The sequence below is a fragment of the Cynocephalus volans genome, chromosome 8 (assembly GCF_027409185.1).
Source record: "Cynocephalus volans isolate mCynVol1 chromosome 8, mCynVol1.pri, whole genome shotgun sequence".
NCBI classification, from domain to species: domain Eukaryota; kingdom Metazoa; phylum Chordata; class Mammalia; order Dermoptera; family Cynocephalidae; genus Cynocephalus; species Cynocephalus volans.
Window position 1 is genome coordinate 78,053,657 of NC_084467.1, and position 27,882 is coordinate 78,081,538.

Below are 27,882 nucleotides of genomic sequence, written 5' to 3' on the forward strand. Positions count from 1 at the left end.
CTGGCACAGAAGTCATGAGTTTTGTGCACAAGGCATTTTGCAGGACTGTTGGAGTTAGCTTGGCCCAACACAAACTGGGCTAAACTGGTTGAGCCTGAAGACCTCTCTATTGAGCCTGTGTGAATGTCTGATGGGTGATCTTTTTGATATCAGAGGGCCCAAAACTCCATCTCCAGATCCTGCTAGTGCTGCAAAAGCATGCAGATGGCTTGCACCTGCACAGATCCCTGAAGAATTTCTTCAAACCCTTTAAGCAGTTATGATCCCCCATACTGTGTACCACCCCTAACCACTTCCCCCTAAAGGTCCCTTTTTTTCCTGATGTGAACAAGGCACATTTGAGATTTGTTTTTCTCCCATCTTCTTGCTTGGTGGACTTGTGAAAAAACCTTTTTCTCTCCTGCAAAGACTAGTGTCAGTGTTTGGCTTGCCAGGCATTTGGCAATAGGTTCTGTTCAGTTACAATGACTTGTGCCTGAACATCAAAATGAGTGAAGATTCTTTTATTCTGCTTATATTGCCCTTTATCTCATTCTTAATCCCCTTCTATTACTAAACATGATGATTATTTCATGTAAACATTCTCATGTTGACTGTTTGTTATTTCTATTTCTGGTCATTTATGTAATGTTTTGATGGGGAAGCAGGGCTTATCCCTTCCCCTCACCCCCTTTGACAGACTATCCAGACATGCACGCAATATTCAGAGCATTCCTTTGGTAGTATCAACAGGCTTTTTAGGACTGGCTCAGCTGCAGGTTTTCTCACATCAGTGGTTTTGCTGGGGAAAATGTAAGGCAATTGAGCATTGCCTTACTACCTTCAAGAAAGCAGAGCTATGCCTACAGATTCCATCACTCTGTCAACTTGTGGGTATCATTTTCAATGGTGAAGTGATCCTTACCTAAAAAAGCATGGTTTTATTTCAACAGAAGTACCATGAGCTAATTGGGAAAAAAAGAAAAAAAAAGAACTATTGTACAAATGGGAGGTTTGCAAGTTTCTGGCACATTCCTATTTTATTTTATTTATTTAATTTTTACATATATCAACTGATTTACTGAATCCTTTCTAAATTATAATTTATAAGACATATTGACATTTGGAATTCATAAACTATCTCTACACCCAGGCAAGAATTTTTTCTAAATTAAAATATCCTTCCTCCATGTATTTTTTTTTTTTTTTTTTTTTTTTGCCTCCCAGTCATGTTGTCCCTTCTTTCCTATTTTAAATATTATAATTGTGCTGGGAGCCAACGGAAGTGACTTCATTTCTGGGTAATACTTATGAGTGAGAAGCTTGAGGAACAAAGTCTAGTCCTTTAGAGAGAACAGTGTAGCAGGTTTAGATATATGTGCATGTCTTGTCTGCCTCAGTGAATCCCCTCTGCATTAGTTCCTAAAACTGTGCCCTTTTTTTTGAGAACCCCATAGAGCAGTTAATATAGTGAGGAAATGGAAATTTGGGGCCCTGTTGGAGGGCAGCTCATGTACTTATTCACCCTTTTTTTTTTTTCTTTTTTGGCGGCTGGCTGGTATGGGGATCCAAACCCTTGACCTTGGCGTTACAAGGAAGCACTCTAACCAACTGAGAAAACGAGGCAGCTTTACCCATATTTTTTGAACAGCTGGTGTTTACATGATGGGCTTTGTGGTAGGAGCTAAAGATATGATGATGAACACCAAGTACCTAAGATCAAGAGGTAGTAGGGGAGACAGCTGTAACAGGTCATTTCAGTTCTCACAATTATATAAAAGGGTTATGGTAGGAGTGACAACATGATGCAATGGCATCACAGAGGGAGGACACCTCATCCAGTATCAGGAAGTCAGGAAATAGGAGACCTTAAGGAGGAGCAGAGGTTGGCAAATAAAGGATATAGGGTAAGAAAGCTGGGTCATTTTAAGAAGTCTGTATCCTGGGTACAATGGCCCATAGTTGAGAGAACATACCCAGCTTGTGGAATTACAAGAAGTTCATTCTAGTTACAAGTCTTAGGCACTAGACAGCTGAGAAGAATTCCTAGTATGTTGAGTTGACCTTGTGAAGGTTAATTCTATGTGTCAACTTGATTATATTAAAGGAATACTGAGAAACCTGGTAAAACTATTTTTTAGGTTTGTCCATGAGAATGTTTCCAGTAGATATTAGCAAGAAAGCCTGAGTGGACTGGGTGGAAAGAACCTGCCCTCAACATGGGTGGGAACCATCCAATCCACTGGGGGCCCAGAGAGAACAAAAAATGGAGAAAAAAGACAAATCTCTCTCTTTTTCTGCTATAGCTTGAATATACTCTTCTTTCCTGTCCATGGACATCAGAGCTCAAAACTCTTCAGCTTTTGCTTTCCAGGACTTATATCAAGGACACCATCGGCTTTCCTGGTTCTGAGGCTTTGGACTTGGATTGAGCCAAACTACAAGCATCCAGTTTGCAGATGGCCTGTTGTTGACTTTTCTTCACAATCATGTGAGCCAATTCCCCTAATAAATCCTCTCTCATATGTTTATAACATATCCTAATGATTCTGCCTCTCTGGAGAACACTGACTGTTACAACCCTGAAGAAAAGTTGTCCTTCTAATACATCATCTTTATAAATGTGGGGCAGCAATTTAGAGACCAGTCCAGTTGACATCCCAGGGGACATCATATCTAAAAATAAATTAGGGAGTAGAATTTCAAGGCCTTATTGAGAGACCCTGATGAAAACAAAATTAGGATGCATGTCATATAGATTCTGTTTCCTGCTGTAACAAGTAGACTCTTCCTGTGTGAGCTGACTTATGTGATTTTTAGTCATAGTATACACTTTCATCTTATCATGGGAACTTTCTCATTACATACATTCTTATTTTTAATATTAGTAATTATATTTATTTATTTTGGGGTGCATTCATACAAAATATAAAAGGTACAGATAAATAAGTAATTTAAAGTTAGTTATCCTCTCCTGTCTTTCTTCAGCTATCCACGTCATTCCTGTTGTGACCATGGATACTGGTTTTTTTGTGTGTTTTTCCAGATATAGATAATAATATATCTACATATTCATTATTTTATAAATTTAGTCGTAGCAAATATACATACTTTCTGTATCATTTTTTCACTTCTGACATATCTTTGAGATTTTCTCATATTAGTACAAATTGAGCTTCCCCTTTTGTTTTAGTGACTGTAGAGTAGATCCTTGAAAATATGTCTGAAGATTCACCTTATCAGTACCTGACAGGGGGACATTAAAGTTGTTTCCAGACTTTTGGAATTACAAAGATCTTGCAACAAGTCTAATTTTACATATGTCATTTTCAACCTGATTAAATAAATCAACAAAATAAAATTCTAAATGTGGACTTACTAGATCAAAGGTATTTGCATTTAAAATTTTGGTATATATTTCCACCAGTTCGCACTACTGTTAGCTAATATGGGAGATTGTCAGTTTCCCCAAACCCTTGCCAGCTCAGTGTCCTGTCAAGACTGCTTTTCCTTGCCCATCTACAGGTAAATGAGGTACTTCATAGTTTTACTTCATACATTTTTTATTATCAGGTAAGTTAAAATTTTTTTCTCTTATAGTTTGCTCACTTAAAAGTTGTGGTGTTTGTTCTTTCCTCACTCCTTTATAGAGACTCATTATAGTTTAAAGAAATTATCTCCTTGTCTGCAATATAAGTTGCAAATATTTCTTCATCTTGCCGTTTTTCGTTTTGCTTTATTTAAATTTTTTCTATGAATAATTTCATTATCTGCTAACTTGTTTCCCATTTCTTTAAATTAATTAAATCATCAAAATTAGGTTTGTTTTTTGCACATCAGGTTCTGATATTCTTTGGAATCACTTTTTTAACTTTTCTTGTATGAAACGCACACATACTTCAACAATAAGCCATAGTGTTATGCTATTAAAACAGAAGAAGCCTTTTATAATATAATTAACAAGAATTCTAAGCCTATTTAATACACGAGCGGAGAAATTTCATCCCTACACCCAACAACTTAGCAGCCCCAGGTAGTGATACAATTAACACATTGCCAGCTAAATCAAAGATCTGTGAAAACACTGAGGGTTCTTCATTTTTAGTAGTGTTAATCTTCTTTTAGTAGATATATCTCTTTATTTAAATTCTCAGATTTTATTTTTAATTCTTGAATAAGTAGTTCTTCTTGGACGTATAAAAAGGAGAGTCTACTTTTGAAAATCTCCAATTATCAGGATTTTGTATTTAACAACTTCAGTAGCTAAGCACATGTGTTTATTTCTCCGCCACCTTATACTGCTCTTTGACGAGTTTATCTAAACTTTCTACACTTTTGGATCTGAGTAAGTGAGTATCCATGGTTTATAGCTTTTTAAGATTTCCTCAGAACCATCTCACTGGGGTGGAAGGAACTGGGGTTAGGTCAGGCCTGAGAACTATCCCAGCAATGTGATCCAGGCCAAAGATGCTCTTTGGGTGGAATGTAGGTTTAATTCTAATTAATTTTCAGTCTCATTGAGATAACATGACCACAGTCAACTGACAAATAATGCAAACTGCTGACTCTGCAGAACACTGCTTATCAAACTCTGGGTTAGGACAATTAACACATATTGTATAGAGTGAATCAGGAAGATCTGGAACAAACACAGCAAGCTGTAGACCTTTCAGGATCCTGTATTTCATATCAGGACTAATCTGATAATTTCAAGAGCAAGCATAAATAGATCTATTTCAGGTCTCTTCAATGGTTGTACCAAGAATGCTAAGGACTAGTGGACTAAGGCCCCATTCAGCTGGGGTAAAAGAAGACCATTCTATAACCATACAAACAGCAGCCTGGCATCTGTGGGATGTTATTTTTCATTCTTACACTATTTCTTCACTTCTAATACTACTGAAGGTACTCGTGTCTTGTAGATTTACAAGCTTCAGTAGGATCCAGATAGATTTGAAGTTTTAGTGAATCATATACCTTTTGGATTTCCCTGTGGTTGTTAAAATTTTGGCCCTTCCCTTCCTGAGGAACCAGGACACTGTCCACCAGACAGCCCAGGCCCCGTCCAGACTCACCCTCAGCTTGTGCTCCAGCATCCTTTCCTGCTCTCTCAGAAGGTTTTCCCTTTCCCGCTCCATCTTCTCCTTCAGTTGGGCCATGTTTTCTTGGAAGCTTCTCTCTTGAGCCTCTATCATTTGCTTCTGCTCCTTCTGTTTCTGTTTTAGCAGCTCCATTTTTTTCTTCAGCTGCCTCCTTCTTGGTCTGCTTGGCTTTTCCAAAACAGTTTGGGAGAAGGAAGAACACAATAGTCAGGCCTGAGCTGTACCCTCCTGAGCTCAGAGACCAAACTGATTTGAAATGGCAGGGGGGAAATCTCTGAATCCTCCTACTAGCCACACAAACAAAAGGACATTTCATAATATGACGGAAAGGCACTGATTGGCTGGATGTGCAACCCTAACCCCCCTGGTTATTTTCAGATTTAGCAGAGCATACGTTCCATAGTAGGAGGAAGCTCCTTGTTTCAGAAAAAGCTTCCTGTCTGATCAGTAAGAGGGCACTGTAGGGACACACCTCCCCTCTGGAGCTGAGCCCTGCCCCTATACCTGCTGTGGCCTTCTTTCCATTGGTGAGGGCTTTGTCTGACTGCAGGATGGATTTCTCTATAGCTGCCTATGACTGGAGGAAGCTCTGGAGGACCTTGTTTGCCTGAGGAACAAAAAATGAGCAAAGACTTGCCAGGCAGTGAAGATCTAGTCTTCTGATGAGGAAATTATAGTTCAATAAAAATCACAAATCTGACCCTATAAATTTTGTGTCTTGCTTAGGATCCCACAGTGGTTCCTTTCCTTATGTGGCCACCACAAAAAGTCCAAGCTCTTTAGTGAGACATGAAAACCGTCTATAGCAGCCTCCTTCCTAAATCTCCAGCTTCATCTCCCAGTGATACTGCCCACTTCCTTCCCCAGGTTACAGCAGCCAGTTTTATGTGCGATTGTACAAACACATCCTCTATTGTTTGCAGTATTTGCACATTCTTTTTCTTCTGCCTGATGCTGTTCTACTCTTTCTTAACTAGGATATCATTTATCAATACTTCAATTTGTAGCTTCTGCCTTTTCTTCCAGGAAGCTTTCCTAAGCTACCTTCTGAGTTTTGAATGACTACCAAATATACTGAGCCGCCCCACTGGCTATATGATCTTAGGCTACTTATTAGCTTCTTTGAACATTACGTTACTCAACTGTATAACAGGGATGATATCAGTCCATAATCTATATTATTCTGAGGAATAAATTGATAAACCAACCAAAGCATCTAACTCTTTACCTGGTTTAGGAAATGGCTCATTTCCATCACTGTCACCATCACTCTCACCACCACCACCACCACCACCACCCACCACCATCACTATCAGTGCATACCAGTTGATAACCAGTAGCACACATATCCAACTATTTATTCATCTTAGGTAAGATCATAAGCTTCCGGAGAAAAAAGTTGTTTCTTTGATAATGTATGCCCTATATTCAACATAAAAATGTAAATTTGTTTGAAAAACGAAAGAAATGTTATCTTTCAATTAAATTCCTTTTTCTAAGTTCTTTCTTTGGAAAAAATATTTATGCTTTGTTTAATACCGTGTAATTAATTATGGATATAAAAACTAAAAATGTTGAGGTATTACCATGCTCTGGTCTCTCCACAAATGATGCTATGGTCTTAGATTTTCACAAGGAGCAACAAAGACCACCTGACTACACTCTGTGGGCCCCTCTTCACCCCCCCATTCCTCACCTTACCTCCTTTCCTGGGTACTAGCTTATGGTCCTGTTCAACCTTTTTTCTTTGCTTCTAAGTAGAGACAGTGTCCTCCAGGAACAGAAAAAGTTCCTCTTGAAACACTTTCCATCAGGGACTCTGAAAACTGCTTAAGCTCAGTCTGGCAATATTTGACAGATGCCTCTTCATTCTACAGCAAAAAATCTTCCTTCTTTTTTTCTATGGTGTCCTGACAGGGAAATGTAGGGAAATAAAATAGAAAGACTCTGTTAGAAGGGAAGATCCAACTGTGATCCTCTTGGAAGAAACAGTCTGATGGCCTCAGAGTGGACTGCGATGTGGTATAGACCAAGAGTCAGGAGTCTTGCTTTAGTTCCTGTTCTGATAAATTCTCTGTGAGACCTCTGGAAAGTCACTTAACTCCCTTGGGGTCAGGTTCAATATCTGTAAATTATGGTGTTGAAAGACACGAACTCTATGGTTCTTTCAGCTATAGCATGATTAACAGGAACCCAACTGCCATTAACGATCAATAGAAAGTTCAGTCCTGGCTGGAAGTAAAATTTGCTCAGAGAACTTGGGTTGCTCTGGATGAAAATGTATACGAGGAAAATCACTTTCCCAGTAATGAGCTAAGTGTATTCTGTACAGAGTTTTGAACCTTTCATGAATTCTTTCAATGAGGGTTTGAATGTGTGAGGATATAGGAACAGAATTTTTTGTCGTACTTGTTAAGTACAATCCAGCTGGATTTCTTCAATACAAATTAAGTGATTTTTGTCATTTTTAGGTCGGTCCCAGACAAACTGATGGACAAACTGTCAGTGAAGGTGCCTATGGTAAGCAGAATTAAGGTGTCTAATAAGCTTTCTATTCCCTTGCTGTCCACACCCTGCATAGTCCCTGGGCCTGTGAAGACAATGGACATTAATCCTGTAATTGGATTATGTCACATAGCCCAGGGTGACTTTAAGAAATGGAGAGTACCCTGTTGGGCATTACCTAATTACATAGGCTTTTTAAGGCAGTTTTCTCCAGCTGTTGGCAGAAGAAGTCAGAGAGATTAGAAAGAGGAGAAGAATTTGATAATCATCGCTAGCTTGAAGATGAAGGGGGTTTCCCCAGAGCCTCCAGATGAGACACCTTGTTCTCAGCTGGTGGTACACTGAGTGGAGAACCCAGATACCCTGACATGGACTTCTGACCTAACTGTGAGCTACTAATGTGTGTTCTTTTAAGCTGCTGAACTCATGGCAATTTGTTTCACAGCAATAGAAAATAACGTGCTAATCTTTTAGAAAAAAGGTGAACTGTAGCTCGTACGGCCCCTTCATTCCCAGGAATCCAGGTTCCTTCCTCAATGCTAAGGAGATGAGCCACAAGTATAAAGGTAGACTTAAGGCATCATTTAGAAGGACAGAACTCAGGAAGGATAAATGCTAAAAGTACCACGAGCTTCTTCAGGAACTCCCCTGTATCATCCTTGAAGGAGCACTCCATGAAGTCTGCAAGGGCTTCCCTCTCACAGGCCACGTGCACACCCAGCAGCTCCTGCAGCGTGTCTGTGGGGAGCCACATGCGCTGGGCCATCTGCTTGCTGTAGTGGTCGGCTGCCTTCTGCACGGCCACTGCGTTCTCATGCTGGGCCAGAGTTGTCACCACGTTCTCTAAACAAGGTACTGATCCACTGTTGATGGCATCCACACAGGTCTCCACCAGAGTTCCCAGCCCAGAATGGCATATACTTAGAGGATAAATAGTTACCACTCATTGTTTTTATAAGCTTTAAGGGACAGCATTCTAAAAATCATAAAAGTTTTATTTATCTTGAAGTCTTTTTTCTCTTTCACCTCTTCATCCTGCTCTTCCTCCTCCTCCTTCTCTTCCTCCTGCTCTTCCTTTTTCTCTTCCTTTATGGATTCATTTTTTTGTAATGACCTCCCTGTTTTCCCTATTCACTCTTTCTTTTATGTTTCTCAAATTCATATTACAAAATTAAATTACTGATTGCTACCTATATGTTCGAGGATTTCCCAGAAAAACACTTTCCCATTAAAATAAAAGTTTATTAAATAGACAGGCAAAGTAAATTACATAATTTGTGGGTCCTAATTCCAAATGAAAATGTGGGACTACTAGCAAAAAAAAATCATCAAGGATTTCAAGACAATGACACAGAGCATTAAAACAATCATGGGGCCATCTCTGCATGGGCACAGAGCTTCTGCACAGGTCACATGTCCATGAAGCCAGCCCTATACATAAGATTATATTTAAATTTGCTTTTCAAACACTAATTGAGGTTTCATGGACTCATGGCCTGCTGTTTATGTTCTGATGGCTGTAAATTCATATAATATCTTATATATCCTTATCGAGAAACACTTATACTATATGTGCTAATATCATTAGTGTATTAATTTTGTTAGATGTATTAGGCCTCAACAAATGATCACATAGGGAGACTTTAATTAAGAAACATGCATTTCTATGTGTGGCATGAATATCTGCTTTTCTATATTCCTATACAGAAGCAAGTAAAATTACTGACAAACGGCAGAAGAACCACAGCTTTGTCACACAAACTGAACCACAAAGAGACATGTTTGGAACAAAAGAGACTCATGGTTTCTATTGACTTTTCATTCTCAGGTCACAACAGTAAAAATACTTAAATATATACCTCTATCTAACATACTCAGGGGTACCTAGAAAAGTATTTTTTTTTATTAAAAAAATTAAAAAGAAAATATTCTACACAGGTAGAATTCTACACTCCTATATAGAATTAAACACATGTGCTGAGATACACATTACACAATATATTCAACATGTATTAAGCTCCACAGAAATGTGAAAAGAAGACTCACGATTTCCCGTAACTATGATTTTCTCTGTGAGGGTCTTGGTCCTTGCATGGGTGAAGATGTAAGAACAGAAATTCATTGCTTGCTTCTGGAATTTAGGATCCAGTTGGTTTTCTGACATATCCTCAATAGGAGCCAAGAGTTCTTTGTCAATTGTTGGCTGGTCAAAGATAAAACACTTCAATTTTGGAAAGAAATGCCTGATGTACTCCCTGGGGGACTGGATATTTGGATTTTGGATTCTGTCCTGAGAAGATCAAAAACAGAAATTACACTAGGCATATTTCTGGGGCAAGAGAACTAACACTTTTTATGACCAGGGATATTTTTCTATCTTTGCTGTCTTCTACGATTATAAAATTCTTTTGACATAAACAATTCAATACCTCTTTGCAAATCAAAATTATACCAATGACATAACTTTGTAGAGATATTTGGGGACAAATCTTGTCCCAGATAAAAAAAAATCCTGTGGCTGATATTCTTATACTTGTGCATAGAGTAGTCATTTATTAGATGTTTACTGAGTGAATAGCTGAATAAGTAAAAGGTGAAGTGTAAATTTCTGATCTACTCCATCTCATGCAGAAATTGAATTGTGGGATGAAAAAGAAGAAGAGCCACAAGGAAGGATAATGGGGAAAAAATTAGGAAGAGGACACATGACACCCTGATCATTTAAGGAAAGCTACTTTGATGCTAAAAATAAATTTGAACATTGTTAGCTATTTTTTAGTAAAAACTTATGAAGACTAACTTAAACAAAATCTGAAGATGTTACCACTACTCTATAAACTCTTTGAGGTCGAGAAGTATATTTGAGTTGACAATGTTGCTTGTGCTTAGCCAATTGTTCAATAAATGTTTAAAGAAAACATGGATGGAAAAAGAACTAAAGGATGACTAACGGGAAATTGATATTTCTCTCAAGGTTTTATCAGTTACACATCTCTGTACATGTAAACATTAAAATAATTTATTATCTTAAAGTTATAATATAAGAAACATTGTAGTAGTTATAAGTAGTTATAAGAATCATTGAATAGGTATAGACTGAAAAGATACCTGTTTCTTCATTTGGAACATAAAATCTGTTTTGTTTTGTTTTTTTTTTTGTAGAAAACGTAACTATACAGGCATTAGAAAGTTGCATCTCTCTTTGAAAAGAATAAGATACAATTTGTAAATATGGATGTTTTCATTGGATAAGCTTTTCACTGAGATTTCATTTCTAACAAATATATGGCTAGTTTTCCTAAGCAAAGAAAATCAGGAACTGACATAGTGAACACAATTGCTTAGTCTTTAGAAAGTTTTTGCACCCATGGTAATCTGGTTTTAGGGTACAAATTGTGTGAAGTACAAAATAACTTTGAGTATATTTGCTCTACATTAGGTTCTACTTTTCTTAGGTGAGCTTAAATTCCAGGTCTTAAATTTTTCAGTCCATCTCTCTGTTACCATTTCTATGGACCTCAATCTAGTCTCAAATACAAATGCTATCCCAGACATGATGGGCAGTGATCAGTGGTATACAATACAATCCTCTACCCGGACCATGCTCTGATACCTGGAATCAGTTTCAGGGCGTTCTCTACGTACTCACCTTCTGTGATACAGTGATCACTTAACTTCAGCTCCAGGATGAAATCCTCTACAGTCCAGATAAAGTCTGGAAAGAAACTGACAAACTCTGTGGTATCTTCTACTCTATCAGGTCTTGGGGAGGACTTAATCCTGATTAGTTCTGTGAGCTGTCACATAACTAGGACTTGGCTAAAGAATAGGACTCCCTTACCCATAATTTCACATTTCCCTTATAATGAATTATTGTAACACTTTCTTTCACTCTCTGCAACATCTGCTCTACCAATGGCAACTCAGCCATAGAGAAGAAAAATCTGACATAATCTTTATTACCATAAATTCCTCAATGAAACATGGTAATTTGGTTCTGGGAAGGATACTGTAACTTCTTCAAGGCATCATTATTGTTGATGCTCATGCTGTTGTAGACAAAAGTGCTGCTCAGAATCATGGCCAGTACAAAGATCCACGAGTCATTCTTAGGATCACCATAGAAAACACATTAGAGCAATGGGGCTGGGAGTTTACTCTTCAGAGACTTATTCAGCTACTTATTCCCTCAGTCTTTCATTTTATTTCCACTAACATGATGGCAATACAAAGAAACAGGCTTTGAAAACAGACACCAATGCACATCTTAGCACTGACAATTATGTTGACATTTCTTGCAACCTCATTTCCTCATCTATAAGAGAATGCTAATCATACTTTCCTCAAGGTGTCTTTTCATTGCACAATAAGATGAAGTAAGATAACATATGTAGAAAACCTCACACAGTATTTGGTATACAATTAGATGCTCAATATTAGGTGTTAGCACTTATTCATTCCACACATATGAGGAGTCTTCAAAAAGTTCATAGAAATATTTGCATTATCTTTTATTTAACTTGAAATGTTTGTTGTTCATGGGCTATATAAAACACACTATGCTTGCCATAACTGAGGACTCAAATTATATTCAATTAAATTCAAAAAGTGCTTAGAGGCATCTATTCAATGTTTCACATGTTTCTTTTTAATCTCAAGATGAATACTTTAAAATGATGACAAACATGTAAAGTGAATTCAACAAATTTCTCACTATCCGTAAAGAGCTTGCATTTTAGTAATGGGTGTAAGTAGTGCAACCTATAGCCATGCATTAAATTAAAAATAAGCCTGTCAAGGAAAAATATAAGCTATCAAAGTTGGAGAAAGAGTGTATGATGTGAAGAATTCCTGATAGCCTTGAGCTGGATGTTAAAGAATTGGTACAATGTGGACTTGAAGGACTGATGGTATCATGTAAGTAGAAAGACCAGCAGAAGCACAATCAGAGATGTTATACTTCAGGAGTCCTTTGCAATAAGCATACAGTTATTTTGTTTGCTGGAGCAGAGGTTAGAAGGCTGGATATTGGGCTCTGGTGGCAAATGATAGTTTCAGAGACCAGGCTAATTTGTGCGTATAAATTATAGCATAATCCAGAAAGTATTTCTTCTATAAAACCTGTGAAAATTTAACACTGAGTCCTTGAGTAAATGCAAAACTGGAATCTATTCTTAGGTAACTATGTATGGGAATATGGTGAAGAAAATACTTTATCTTACTCTAATTTTTAAAAAGAAACCAATTAGGATATTAATTGGTGGAACCTGTGATAAACAATTAACTCCTTAAATCCTGAGAGTGTAATTTTGTTTGATATATGGTTTTAAAAGGAATATCTAACTCACTTTTTTTAGACAGAAATCAATACTTTTAGAAATGTACATAGTATTTCCATATAAGTCTCAAAGCAAGGCAAAAAAAAAAAAGAAACAAAATAATTTAACCTATTATTATAAAGCTAAATTATCAAAGATTCATCTTAAAATGTTTCTTGTAAGCACAAACACATGCTTTCATAGAACCAGCAAAATCAGAGGTGTTTCAAAGCCTTCCACAATGCTCTAGGGGTAGTTTATGAGTTTTCCCATAAGAAATATAATGTGAACTCTCTTAACCCCAGTCCTTGAATGCACACTTAACCTGGTAGCTCAAGAGGTGGGCGAGAAGCCCTCCCTCATTCTGTTGGAAGGGGCTGATGACCCTTCTCTTTCCTGCCAAGGCACCCTATACATTCTATATGTGGTGGGAACAGTGATGTGCTGCCTGGACCCACTTCCAGAACTGAAGGATTTATTCCCCCAGCGGTTGCAAGTGGTGATGGAAGACAGTCCTCAGGTCTCAGTTCTCTTAGTGAGAAAGGTTGCTTTCTTTCCCCTCCATTTCACAGGTTTTGAGCCTAAAGAGCTCACCATAATAAATATCCTGCATGCTAATTTCCATCCCTACGTCTGATTTCAAGGTAGCCCACCTTGTTTTAAACATCAAAATACTAACAGCACTGTAGAAAGTCTGACTATATGCACATGGTCTCCTGAATGGGACTGAAGGCTCTTTGAGGGGAAAGCTTTTAATTTGCTAATATCTACAGTAATTATGTCCAGAGGCCTGGAACTCAGTTGCTCAAAATTCCTTATTAAATCAAATCAAATCATTCTCCTCAGTGCCAAGAAATTTTTACCTAAAGTATTACAATGTCTGATTTTACCTAGAAGTGAGGCTCAAAAAGACAATGTTCACCTCATAATCTATAATTGGATTTCTAGATTTCAGAAAAAGATCTTATAAGTTAAATTACAAGCGATTATTAAGAAATAAGGAGGAATCAAGAGTAAAAGGGATCTGTCTGTGACTCTCTGTCTTACCTTTTCCACATCACCCAGGCCCTCAGTGTCCAGAAGGGCCAGGGTCTGGCTGGGCTTGGAGGGGCAAGGCACACACCACATCCAGATGCCCTTGGTTTCAGACTGCACCGTGGAGCCCAGAGAGAAGCCTGAAAGCAAGAAGAGAAGGCGGCAACATAAATTGAGTGCAGGTAGACCAGGGTGCCCAGAGGCTATAAAGTCAGACTTGTAGGACTGTAAGTACCCCAAGACACAAAATGGTGATTTCTTTATTTCATTAATACTGTCCTCTATTTTGTGTCATCTATTTCAAGGAGCAGGGGGAGATTAATATGAGAATCATGCCCAGAAAGGGTTCACGATGGAGATGAAGGAGAATGTGCTTATTTGGATAAAAGAAGGTCATTGGTAATTATAACTAGACTAGAAAAATGTTGGGGTTCAAAGCCTGAGAAGAGTGGATTAAAGAAAAACATGGGAAGGGAAGAAGTGGGAAAAGAGAATTAAAACACTATAATTTTGTGTTAGAAACTGGTAAATAAAAATGGGGTGGTAGCCACAGTGGAATGTGGACTTCAGGAAGAATTTTTTAGGTGACACATAATAAATCATGTTTGTTTATTGATGGAAATATTTCACAGAGAAAGTAAGTATTTTCCAAGGGAGGGGAGACAGAATTGCCATAGCCAGGTAAGGGAAGGTAAAAGTGGGTGGGATTCTCAGCATCAATAGGAGAGATTTTCCTTAACAGGAGTAAAACAAGAATAAGGAGCGGATTACAGTAAGGTAGATAAATTGGTGTTAAGAATTAGAAGTTTCGTCTGAGAGAAGTTGGATTCTCTCATCATGTGACCCTGGAGGAGGAAGAAGCTGAGCTCCAGCAAGATCAAGCACACGGCTCCTGCCCCAGGACAACACTCACCTCGGTTCTGTCTTATCAGGCGGTTCATCAAGTAGGATTTTCCTGTACGATATAGCCCTACAATGGCCACCACCACCACAGGATGAGAAACCTTCCTGAGAATCTGCAAAGCTTGCTGATTCACCGACAGCTGCATGTTCTTGTTTTCCACCAGACACCTCATGTCTTCAGATGCCACAGTGACCTGCCAACCCAAAAAGCCTTGCAGTAGAATACTACATCCAAACTCATTTTAAATAATGATTATTCAAGGCATGTGCATATCAGGTTCCTATTTGCAACATGTTGCTTTAGTTTTCTGGGGCTGCCATGAGAAATTACAAACACTGTATACCTCAAAACAGCAGAAATTTATTCTATCACAGTTCTGGAGGGCAGAGATTCAAAATCAATAAAATGGCCGGGCTGCACTTTTTCTTTTCTTTTTTTTTTTTTTTTTAAAGTTAACAATATTTATTTATTTTTTATTTATTTTTTTTTTATTATTTTTTTTTTTAAATTTTATTTTGTCGATATACATTGTAGCTGATTAATGCTCCCCATCACCAAAACCTCCCTCCCTTCTCCCTCCCCCCCAACCATGTCCTTTCTGTTTGTTTGTTGTATCAACTTCAAATAATTGTGGTTGTTATATCTTCTTACCCCCCCCCGTTTGTGTGTGTATGTGTGTATGTGTGTGTGTGAATTTATATATTAATTTTTAGCTCCCACCAATAAGTGAGAACATGTGGTATTTCTCTTTCTGTGCCTGACTTGTTTCACTTAATATAATTCTCTCGAGGTCCATCCATGTTGTTGCAAATGGCAGTATTTCATTCGTTTTTATAGCTGAGTAGTATTCCATTGTGTAGATGTACCACATTTTCCGTATCCACTCATCTGATGATGGGCATTTGGGCTGGTTCCAACTCTTGGCTATTGTAAAGAGTGCTGCGATGAACATTGGGGAACAGGTATACCTTCGACTTGATGATTTCCATTCCTCTGGGTATATTCCCAACAGTGGGATGGCTGGGTCGTATGGTAGATCTATTTGCAATTGTTTAAGGAACCTCCATACCATTTTCCATAGAGGCTGCACCATTTTGCAGTCCCACCAACAATGTATGAGAGTTCCTTTTTCTCCGCAGCCTCGCCAGCATTTATCGTTCATAGTCTTTTGGATTTTAGCCATCCTAACTGGGGTTAGATGGTATCTCAATGTGGTTTTGATTTCGGGCTGCACTTTTTCTAACGGCTCTAGGGTGACATCATTGCTTGCCTCTTTAAGCTTCTGGTGATGCCAGGCATTCTTTGCCTTCAAATAATGCCATATTGCTACCTCAGCATTTACATGGTTTTCTCCTCTTCTGTGTCAAATCTCCGTATGCTTTTTTCTTATAAAGACAATTGCAATTTGATATAAGACCCACCTGGAAAATCTCATTTTGGGATCCTTTAATTAATTACATCTGCAAAAAAATTTTTCCAAATTTGGTTACAGCCACAGTTCTGGGTGTTAGTATATGGGCATATATTTTTTGAGGCAACCATTCAACCTATCATTCAAGTGCATATCAACGTCCCATTTTTGTATGTATCTAAGTAAAAAGCATAGGAATGTCATAGAGCTCTTCTTTCATCATGCCCGCCATTGAAATCTCTGGTGATACTGATGATGACACACAGACTATTGGTGGTTTCCAATGGCTCATTTTTCTAAACTAATATTCTAGATAATGAATCACTCTGTGTGGCAAAGCCTGGGACAGATACTTTATGAACATTATCTTATTGATTCTGAAAAAAAAAAACAACCCGAAAACCAAACCTGTTAGTTAAATATTTTTCGCTTCTCAGTAGATGAGAAAGGCATTATAGATATAGGCTGAATGATTTGCTAACGATATTATAGTCAGTACATGGTAGAAGTAGGATTTGAAGTATGATCTGTCTGCCTCACTATACTTATCTGCTACAAAAACTTACCTGTCAAAATTACCTACTTTAGATAACCATTTTTTTTTATATGATAGATTTGTTGAGAGAGAAACTGCAAGGGTTCTCTATGGCCTAATCACAAGAGTCTAAAACATAGTGTGATCTAGAGGATACTGTTATTTCTGCAGTGTCATTTATAAACCACTGAGATGTTTTCAGACCGAATAGTCTATTTACAGTGTGTATGTCTCCTAGGGAGGAACTTGAACTCATTTTATGTTTTGTGAAAGGCATATCAGTCCCTGAAATCTAGTCCTATTTAGTGCCATTGTTTGCTTATTCATTATATATTTAATGAGCCTGATGCCATGGTCACTGGTGGGGATATTAAAATGAATAATGTAAAAAATCTCAACCTGAAAATGCCTTAGAATATGTATCAGCTAGGATTTGGTTTATTTGTAAGCAGTAGAAAAGCCCCCGAAAACTGTTCTGTTGCTTAAGGATTGAAAGCTTATTTCACTCTCTCAAAAGAGTTCAAAGATGAAGAGTATTTGGATCAATTTACATCAAAGGCAATTAGACCTTTTATTTCTGCTTAGCCATTTTTTTTCATGCCACCTTATGGTCCAAAATGGGTCACTATCTCATACATTTCTGTTCAGTAGATGAATAGAGGAGAGAAGAGTCTAGGTCCTCTTCCTGTATAGACATATCCTGGATGAAAAATCATGCACACATTACTTCAGCTCAGATTTCATTGGTGAAAATTAGGTCTCATAGCCAGCCTATCTGCCAAGAAGGCTGAGACAATTAGTCTCTCTAGTGCCTGGGCAAAAATCAGGTGTTTTATTACAATGGGAGAAAGAGAGAATGGGTACTAGAGGGTAAATAGCAGTCTCTGCCAAAGTAACTATGAATGTCTCAAGATCTTATATTGAGTGTATTGGAATAAATAGAAAATACTGTATATCATTGTTTGCAGCATAAGTATGAAGAGTGTGACAATAGATACATATATGTACGGATTGTGTTGGAGTAAAAGGACAGATGGTCAGGTATAAATTGAAGGAAAAATGAAATAAAAAAAGATACTTAAAAAAAGTTTTTGAGGGATAAACAGCACAACGTCAGTAAAGATAGTGAGAGAGGGAGTTAAAAGTGAGAAGAAACAGCATATTGAGTTATTTAGAAGATTAAAATGAGAAAGAAACATTTAGGATGACTCAAAGGTGTTTAGCTTGGGTAACTGAGTGAATATTTTCCAAAAAATAGAATATTTTCCAAAAGCAGACATAGGTATATGATTTCAGGGGATAGTAATTTTTTTGAACATGTTTAATTTCTGATATACTCATAGAAATTTTGTCTGGAATTGTCCAAACTTGAATATATGTCACTCATAGTAGTAAAGCATTTATCCCACAGTTTATCTTATTCATTTGTTTTTCTTGAGGGTCAGTTATGTGGGGGCAGGAACAAGGTCCATCTTTCTCACCACCTTTAACCCAATTCTTAGCATATCCCCGGTACCAAATAAACATTTGTTATCTTAAATTGACGGATGACTCAGAAGAAAGTTCTATCTGGAAAGTTATATATGAGATACTGTAGCATATGCACTTTCTGTCTCTGTGCCCAGTTGATTCATAATGCAATGGATAGAGAAAAGCAAGGGACTCCCAATGGAGACCCCAGACTGCTAACACTTCGGGTGTAACTACAGGTAAAATGGGATATGAGGGAGACTGTGAAAGAGTGGTCATAGGAAGTTCTAGGTGTTCCAGAAGCGTGTGTCTCAGAATTTTAGGAGGAGTGTATCAAGAATGAGGATATGCCAACAGTACTAATACATAGAGAGATTATATGAGAGGGAGCAAACATATCTCTAGGTTTGTTGATATTCATTAATTCAAGAAATATATATTGAGTATCTGGCTAGTACTGATACCAATGTCTAGCAGCAAACAAAATAAGGCAAATTTCTGTCTCATGGAGCCCTATTACAATCTGAGGAGACTGGTAATAAATAACAAATATAATTTGTTATCAATTATTTTCGTTTTATTATGAATCTCCCCCACAGTGTGTGTGTGCATATATACATATATTTGCTATATGTATATATTTGCTATGTATATAAGTGTATATATATATATATATATATATATATATATATATATATATATGTGTGTGTATTAGATGATGGTAAGTGCTTTGGAGAAAAATAAGCAAGGAATGGGGCTAGGGAGCACTGGCTATTGAATTTATCTATTGGCCAGTCAGGGAAGGCCTCAGTGAGAAAGAGACAAAATAGAGTCATTCAGTGACTTTGATGAAAACAATGAATTTGTGGGACCAGGAACAAGAACTGGACTGGGAACCAGATGACAGATGTGGTGGTGATTGCAAGAAAGGGAAATAGAGATAACGAACGTAGCTCTCTCTCAGAGTGGAACAGAACAGATCTTTATAGTGTCTGAAGAAATGTGGGTGCAGCAATTAACTTATTTAACTGGAAGGTAGATATTTTCTGACTATAGGCTGACTGGGAAGAGAGCCGGTAGTGAAGTATATAAAGGTCTGCCCAGATTTGATGGAGTCCCACATCTGGGCAAAGCTCTACTTTGAATCTCAATGAGTGGGGCATTTCATGACACCGAGAGACAGAGAAAAATACCTTTGTCTGTTGCCTTATTCTCTCTGAGACAATTGCTAATCAACATTCACCTGTTCCCAGGCAGCTTCCAGCCCTCTGCCCAAGATGGGGTGACTTTGAACCATTTCTCAGGCAGTCGTGGAGCCCAGGCAGGAGGAGCTCTAATGTTAGTATCTGCTCACAAGTCAGAGCTGAGCTCCCTGGGCATGTCCAAGCATCTGCTTCATTAGAGGGAGTTGTGCTCACTGCTCCTGTGTCGTTGTTGTGAGTCTGTGTAACACCCAAGCACAATCCTGTATTGTCTGGGACAGGCTAAATGGTGATATGCAAAAACAACCTTCTTACCTAATTTGAAACACTAAATGAAATATTCAACAGCAACAAAGCATATGTTCTGGATAAACATTGACTCCTGGCATTAATTTTCAAAGAGTATATGAGGGTATTTCAAAAAGTTCACGGAAAAATGGAATTAAAGTGAATGCAAATCTTTCTATGAACTTTTTGAAGACCCCTTGTATTTTCTCTTCACATTTTGTAAGAATAGACAACATTGCCCATTAGTTTCCTATCGGAAGGAAACCATTTTTTAAATTACATGCTTTAAAAAAAGGTGTTGAAGATCCTAAAAAGTATGAATGACTGAAGAATTAAAAAGTGGCAGATCTAATTATTATGGTTTGGAGCCAGAGTACCTAGGTTTAAGGACTGAATCCTATCTTTGTGACTAAGCAAGATACTAAATTACTTCTTTCCTTAGTTTCTTCTTCTGAAAAATGGGATTACTAATACTACTATACATATGAGTGATTATATGATTATATGAAAAAGAAGGTTTTTATAAAACAATAAAGGGCTCAATTCATCAAGAAGATATAACAATTGTAAATATATATGCCCCAACATCAGAGCACCTAAATATGTAAAGCAAATAGTAATACTTATGGTTATGGTGGGGCTGAAAGTATATTATGGATACCATTATATGTTTTGATTATAATGAGAGACAGCAACAGGAAAGAAAAATGAGAAAAGTTATGAAAGAAATACAGATTAAAATAGCAACTCTCATACATTGTTGGTGGGACTGCAAAATGGTGCAGCCTCTATGGTATGGAGGTTCCTCAAACAATTGCAGATAGATCTACCATACGACCCAGCTATCCCACTGCTGGGAATTTACCCAGAGGAATGGAAATCATCAAGTTGAAGGTATACCTGTTCTCCAATGTTCATTGCAGCACTCTTTACAATAGCTAAGAGTTGGAACCAGCCCAAATGTCCATCATCAGATGAGTGTATATGGAAAATGTGGTATATCTACACAATGGAATACTACTCTGCTGTGAAAAAGAATGAAATACTGCCATTTGCAATGACATGGATGGACCTAGAGAGAATTATATTAAGTGAAACGAGTCAGGCACAGAAAGAGAAATATCACATGTTCTCACTTATTTGTGGGAGCTAAAAATAAATAAATAAATACACAAACAACCTGTGGGGGAGGGAAGAAGACACAACAATTACAATTCCTTGAAGTTGATACGACAAGCAAACGGAAAGGACTTTGCTGGGAGGGAGGGGGGAGAGAGAGGAGGGAGGGAGGTTTCGGTAATGGGCTACAATAATCAACCACATTGTATATTGACAAAAAAGAATAAAAATAAAATTAAAATAAAAAAATAGGAGAAAAGAAGAGAAGAGCTAGAGCAGTAGTTGTTGAAAGAAAAAAAAATTGCATTTTTATCACGTACTTCTAGGTTTTCTGGTTTGTGTTGTTTTTCCATTTGGAAGAGGCTATCAGAACTCAAGACTCTTCAGCCTTTGAATTCCAGGACTTATACCAGCAGTACCTCTGGGTTTTCACACCTTTGGCTTCAGACTGAGAATTACACCACCAGCTTCCCTGGTTCTGACACTTTTAGACTTGGACTGAGCCACAGTACTGCCATCCAGTTTGCAGGTAGCCTACTGTGGGACTTCTCTGCCTTCATAATCATGTGAGCCAATTCCCCTTATAAATCTCCTCTTGGGGCCGACCCCATGGCGCACTCGGGAGAGTGCGGCTGGGAGCGCAGCAGCGCTCCCGCAGCGGGTTCGGATCCTATATAGGGATGACCGGTGCGGTGCACTCACTGGCTGAGCGTGGTGTGGCCGGTCACAAAAAAAGACAATAAATAAATAAATAAATAAATCTCCTCTTGTGTATCTATACCCATATCCTATTGGTTCTGTCTCCCTGTGGAACGCTGGCTAATACCTTCTTTATTGTTTTTTACTATTCTTGATTTGAAGTTTATTTTATCTGATTTAAGTACAGCTACTCCTGCTCTTTGTTAGTTTCTATTTGCATGGACTATTCCTTTCCATCCTTTTACTTTCAGTCTATGTGTGTCTTCATAGGTGAAGTTTCTTGTAGGCAGCATAGTGTTTGTTCATGTTTTATAATCCAGAAGCTACTCTGTCTTTTAATTGGGGTATTTATTTCATTTATCATTTACACTTAGAGTTATTATTGATAGAGAGGAACTTTTTACTCCCATTGGTCTGTGTGTCTGTTTTTATGCCAGTGCCATGTTGAAGTCAGGTAGTGTAATGCCTCCAGCTTTTTTATTTTTATTTTTTTGTTCAGGATTGCTTTGGCCATTTGGAGTCTTTTGTTGTTCCACATGAATATTAGCATTTTCTCTATTTCAGTGAAGAATTGGAATTTTGATCAGGATTGCATTGAATCTGTAGATCACTGTGGGTAGAATGGACATTTTCACAATGTTAATTCTTCCAATTCATGAACATGGAATATTTTTCCATCTTTTTGTGTCTTCTTTAGTTTTAATAGCAGTGATTTGTAGTTCTCATTGTAGAAATCTTCACTTCTTGGTTAAATTTATTCCTAGGTATTTTTTTTTTTTGGTAGCTAATGTAAATGTGCTTGCTTTTTTGATTTCTTTTTCTGCTAGTTAATTGTTAGAATATAAAGTGCTATTGATTTTTGTGTATTGATTTTGTATCCTGCAACTTTACTGATTTGTTATGGGCTTTGAGAGTTTTTTGGTAGAGTCTTTAGGTTTTTCTATATATAGTATCATGTCATCTGCAAATAGGGATGGTTTAACTTCATCTTTTACAATCTGGGTGCCCTTTATTTCTTTCCCTTGCCTGATTGCTCTGGCTAGTACTTCCAATACTATATTAAATAGGAGTGGTGAAAGTGGGCATCCTTGACTTGTTCCTGTTCTTAAAAAAAAAAAAAAGCTTTCAGGGCCAGCCCGTGGCTCACTTGGGAGAGTGTGGTGCTGATAACACCAAGGCCGTGGGTTCGGATCTCTATATAGGGATGGCCAGTTAGCTCACTTGGGAGAGCGTGGTGCTGACAACACCAAGTCAAGGGTTAAGATCCCCTTACTGGTCATCTTTTGAAAAAAAGAAAAAAGAAAAAAAGCTTGCAGCTTTTCCTCATTCAGGATGATATTGATGGTGAGTTTGTCATATATGTATCTTTACAGTGTTGAGACACTTTCCTTCTATACCTAATTTGCTAAGATTCTTCATCATGAAGAGATGTTGATTTTTGTCAAATGCCTTTTCTGTGTTTATTGAGATAATTGTATAGTTTTTGTCTTGCTTTTGTTGATATGGTATATCATGGTTTCTGACTTGCATATGTTGAAACATCCTTGCATCCTTGGGATGCATCCCACTTAATCATGGTATCTTTTTGATGTGCTGCTGTATTCTGTTTACTAATATGTTGAGAATTTTTGCATTTATGCTCACCAAGGATATTGGCCTGTAGTCTTTTTTGTGGTTGTTGTATCTTGGTCTGATTTTGGTATCAGGGTGATTCTGGCCTCATAGAATGAGTGAGGGAGAATTGCCTGTGTTTCAATTTTTTGGAATAGTTTGAAAAGGATTGCTATTAATTCCTTCTTTAGAGGTTTTACAGAATTGAATGGTAAAGCCATCCAGTCCTAGGCTTTTCTTTCTTGGGAGACTGCTGATTACTGCTTTAATCTCATTGATCATTATTGGTCTGTATATGTTTTTTATTTCTTCTAAGTTCATGTGTCCAGAAATTTACCCATATTCTCCAGGTTTTCAAGTTTGTTGGCATAGAGTTTATAATAGTCTCTAATAATTCCTTGTATTTCTGTGGTATTAGTTGTAATGTCTCCTTTTTCATTTCTGATTTTTTTATTTGAATGTTCCCCTTTTCTTAGTATAGCTAATGGTTTGTCTACTTCATTTATCTTCTCCAAAAACCAACATTTCGCCCCTCAATTCTTTGCATCTTTGTTTTGGTCTCTATTTCATTCAGTTCTGCTCTGATCTTAATTTTTTCGGTCTACTAATTTTGGGATTGGATTGTTCTTGTTTTATAGTTCTTTGAGGTATAACATTTGGTTGTTTATTTGCAGTCTTTATATCATTTTGATGTAAGCACTTATTAAAATAAACTTCCCTTTAAGTACTGCTTTTGCAGTATCTCATTAGGTTTTGGTATGATGTGTCTTTATTTTCATTAATTTCCAGAAATTTTTAAATTTCCTGTTTAATTTCTTCTTTGATCCATATTTTGTCCAGGAGCACATTGTTTAATTTCCATGTATTTGTATAATTTGCAATGTTTTGTTATTGATTTCTAGTTTTAACCCATTGTGGTCTGAAAAGATACTTGAAATGATCTACATTTTATAAAACTTGTTGAGAACTTCTTTTGTCACCTATCGTGAGGTCTACCTTGGAGAATGTTCCATGTGCTGATGTGGAGGATGTATATTATGTAGTTGTTTGATGAAATATTCTGTGGATGTCTGCCAAGATCAATTTGTCTAAAGTATCGTTTAGATTCTGTGTTTCTCTGTTGGTTTGTTGCCTAGATGATCTGCACAATGTTGAGAGGTGGGTGATGAAGTCCTAAACTATTATTGTATTGGGGTCTATGTCCCTTTTCAGGTCTAATAGTGTTTGCTTTATATCTGGGCGATCCAATGTTGGGTATGTGTATGTTTATGATTGTTATATCCTCTTGCTGGATAGAGCCCTTTATAATTGTATAATGACCTTCTTTTTCTCTTTTTATAGTTTTTGGTTTAAAGAATATTTTATCTGACATAAAAAAGGCTACTCCTGATCATTTTCTGTTTCCATTTCCATGGTATATCATTTTCTATCCCTTCATAATTAGTCTGTGTGGGTCTTTACAGGTGCAGTGAGTTTCTTAAAGGCAGCATATAGTTGGGTCTAGTTTTTAATCCCTCTAGCCATTCTAAGTCTTTTGAGGGGAGAATTCAGTCCATTTATATGTAGGGTTGTTATCAAAAGGTATTGTTTTATGCCTGGCATTTCATTGATTTTCATATGGCTGTTTTAAATATCTTCTGCTCCTTTCTTTCTCTTATTGTTTTTCTTTGGTGCTTGTGGATTTTTTGAGATACAGTTTCTTTTTCTTATTTGCATATCTGCTCTACCAGTGGATTTTGTTCTTTCTCATTGTATTTATGGTGACAATTATTGTTTTTCTGATTCCAGTTGCAGGACTCCCTTTAGGATTTCTTTCAGGGCTAGTCGTGTGGTGGTAAATTCCAGCAACTTTTGTTTTTCTGGGAAAAACATTATTTCTCTTTCATTTCTGAAGGATATGCTTGCTGGGTATTATATTCCTGGCTGGCAGTTTTTTTCTTTTAGTGCTTTGAATATATCATCCCGTTCTCCTCTTGCTTGCAAAGTTTCTGCTGAGAAATCTGCTGTTATTCTGATGGGGATTCCCTTATAGGTGACCTGACACTTGGCTGTTTTTGGATTCTTTCTTTGTCTTTGACTTTTGACAGCTTCGCTACATGTTTCTTGATGAGGACCTTCTTGGGTTGAATCTGTTTGGAGATCTTTGGGCCTCCAGGATCTGGAAGTCCATATCTCTCCCAATACCTAGGAATTTTTTTTCTCCTGTTAGTTCATTGAATATGTTTTCAATGCCTTTTCCTTCCTCCTCTCCTTTGGAACACCCATGATTTAGATGTTTGCATGCTTAAGGTTGTGTGATAGTTCTCATAGATTTGTTTCATTTTTAACATTTTTTTTTTTGTCTGTCTGGGTTATTTCAAAAAGACTTTCTTTGAGATCAGAAATTGTTTCTTTTGCTTGCTGTAGCCTGCTGCTTATACTCTTGATTGTATTTTTTTATTTTTTTGAAAGAATTCAGTCCCAGGAATTCTGCAATATTCTTTTTTTTAGTTATTTATCTCTTTGAAAATTTCCTCCTTCATATCTTGGATTGTTTTTCTTATTTTGTTGTGTCATCTCTGTAAGTCTTGCATTTCAATGAGGTTCCTAAAGATTGTTGCTTGGAATTCCTTTTTGGTCATTTCAAAGGTGTCCTGCTGTTTGGGGTCTGGTACTTGAGAATTATTATATTCCTTTGGTTGTGTCATATTTTCTTGTTTTTTTCATATTTGTAGTATCCCTATGTTGATGTCTCATCATCTGGTGGAGCATTTGCTTTTTCTGTTACTCTGGAGTGGCTTTTGAGGAGAGATACTTCTTCCCATGATGTGTTTTATATTGACTGTAGGTCAGGATGTTTTAATTTTGGTTCTCAGTAGACATGGTAGTGTAGTCTCCATGTGGTTACTTCAACCATATTTAATGTCAGAGTTGCCTGTGAGTGCCTCTGTGGCCTTGGCATTGGGGCACTCAGTGGTTCCTTGCTAAAGTGAGTGACACTCTGTTGGGTCATTGAGGATATAGGCTAGATCGCAAGTTCTTGGGAGAAGTACCTAGGTGCCCTGTCAATCTTTGGCTGAACTGGGTGAACCTGGATGTATTTGCTGGCACCCTGACTAGTGTCCTGTGACCCTGATAGGTGCAATTGGGTGCACTGAAGCTCCTCAGCTTAAATGGGTGACCCTGGGCCGGGTTTCTCTCTGCCCTGTCCTACAGGCAGAGGTTCTTCCTTGGCTCTTTCTTCTTCTGGTTGGAAAATGGAGTTGTGGTGGCTAGGTATTTCCTTTCATACTCTGTACTTGAATTTCTGTACTCACCAGAGGCTCCACACTTGTCCCTCCCTGGGTCAATGCAGTGTGTGGGCTGTGAGAATAAATCTCACCCTTGGGTGCATGACTGAGGGGCAGTGTAATTTTCTCTGTGGTGGAACATTGGGTTGAGGAGCTGCACTTGTTCGCCTATTTCTGGCAGCTCCACACATGGCCCTCTCTGGGTCAATGCAGTTGTGTGAACTTCATGAGTGGTTCCCAACACTGGGTGCATGGGGCTCTGCTTGCTCACAGCTTTCCTCGTTACTCCTGCCTCGTAAAACAGGAACAAATGGATCAGGGTGAGATGGAGCTGGTGGCACCTGGGCTGGGTGTTGGTAGGGAATGGGACAGACTGCTGTGTAGAGACAGATGGCAGCAGCCACAGTGCACCAGGGTCAGGTGATGCCAGCTGTGGTGATGGTGGTGGTGGTCACCTCTCATCTGCCATCTTGCCTTCTTCCTGGAGCAGGGTCAGCATTATAGCATTCTAACTTTGTCTGTGTACTTATTTACTAGTGAGTTTTACACCTTCAAGTATTTTCTTGTTATGCTTTATTGTCATCTTTCAGATAGAATAACTCCCTTTAGCATTCTTGTAAAGCAGATTTAGTGTTGATGAATTCCCTTAGCTTTTGTTTTTCTAGGAAATACTTTATGTCTCTGATGGAGTTTGGATATGTTGTCCCCTCCAAAACTCATGTGGAAATTTGATCTCCAATGTGGCAGTGTTGGAAACTGATTGAGTCATGGGGGTGGATCCCTCATGAATGGATTAATGCTCTTCCTGGGGGTGGGGTGGGGGAGTAATGAGTGAGTTCTTGCTCTATTAGTTCCCACGAGAGCTTGTTGTTTATAGGACACTGGCACCTCCTCTCTCTTGCACGCGCTTCTGCTCTCTTGCTTCCTCTCACCACGTGATCTGCTCATACCTGCCAGCTGCCTGCCCCTTTCTGCCATGAGTAGATGCAGCCCGAGGCCTGTGGCAGATGCAGCTGTCCCAGAATCGTAAGCCAAATAAACCTCTTTTCCTTATAAATTACCCAGTCTCAGGTATTTCTGTTATAACAACACAGACGGACTAAAACAGTCTCCTTCATATTTGAAGGTTTGTTTTGTTGGATACAGAATTCTTGGTGGCCAGTTTTTTTCTGTTAGCACTTTATCATCCCACTCCTTTCTGTCCTGTGGGATTTCTGCTGAGACATCCACTGAGAGCCATATTAGGACTACTTTGAATGTTATGTGTTTATTTTCCCTTGTTGCTTTCAGTATTCATTCTTTGTCTTTGGTTTTTGATAATTTGATGATAATGTGCCTTGAGGAATTTCTCCTTAGCTTAAATTTGATTGGTTACCTTTATGCTTCCTGAACCTTAACACTGTCATTTTTCTCCATAGTTGGGTAATTTTCAGCT

At 37.9% G+C, this 27,882-nt stretch overlaps 1 pseudogene; it reads right to left on the reverse strand.

The window, feature by feature from the left end:
* Nucleotides 1–3,953: 3,953 nt before the first annotated feature.
* Nucleotides 3,954–15,015, reverse strand: LOC134384199 (guanylate-binding protein 7-like; annotated as a pseudogene).
* Between the last annotated feature and the right edge of the window lie 12,867 nt (nt 15,016–27,882).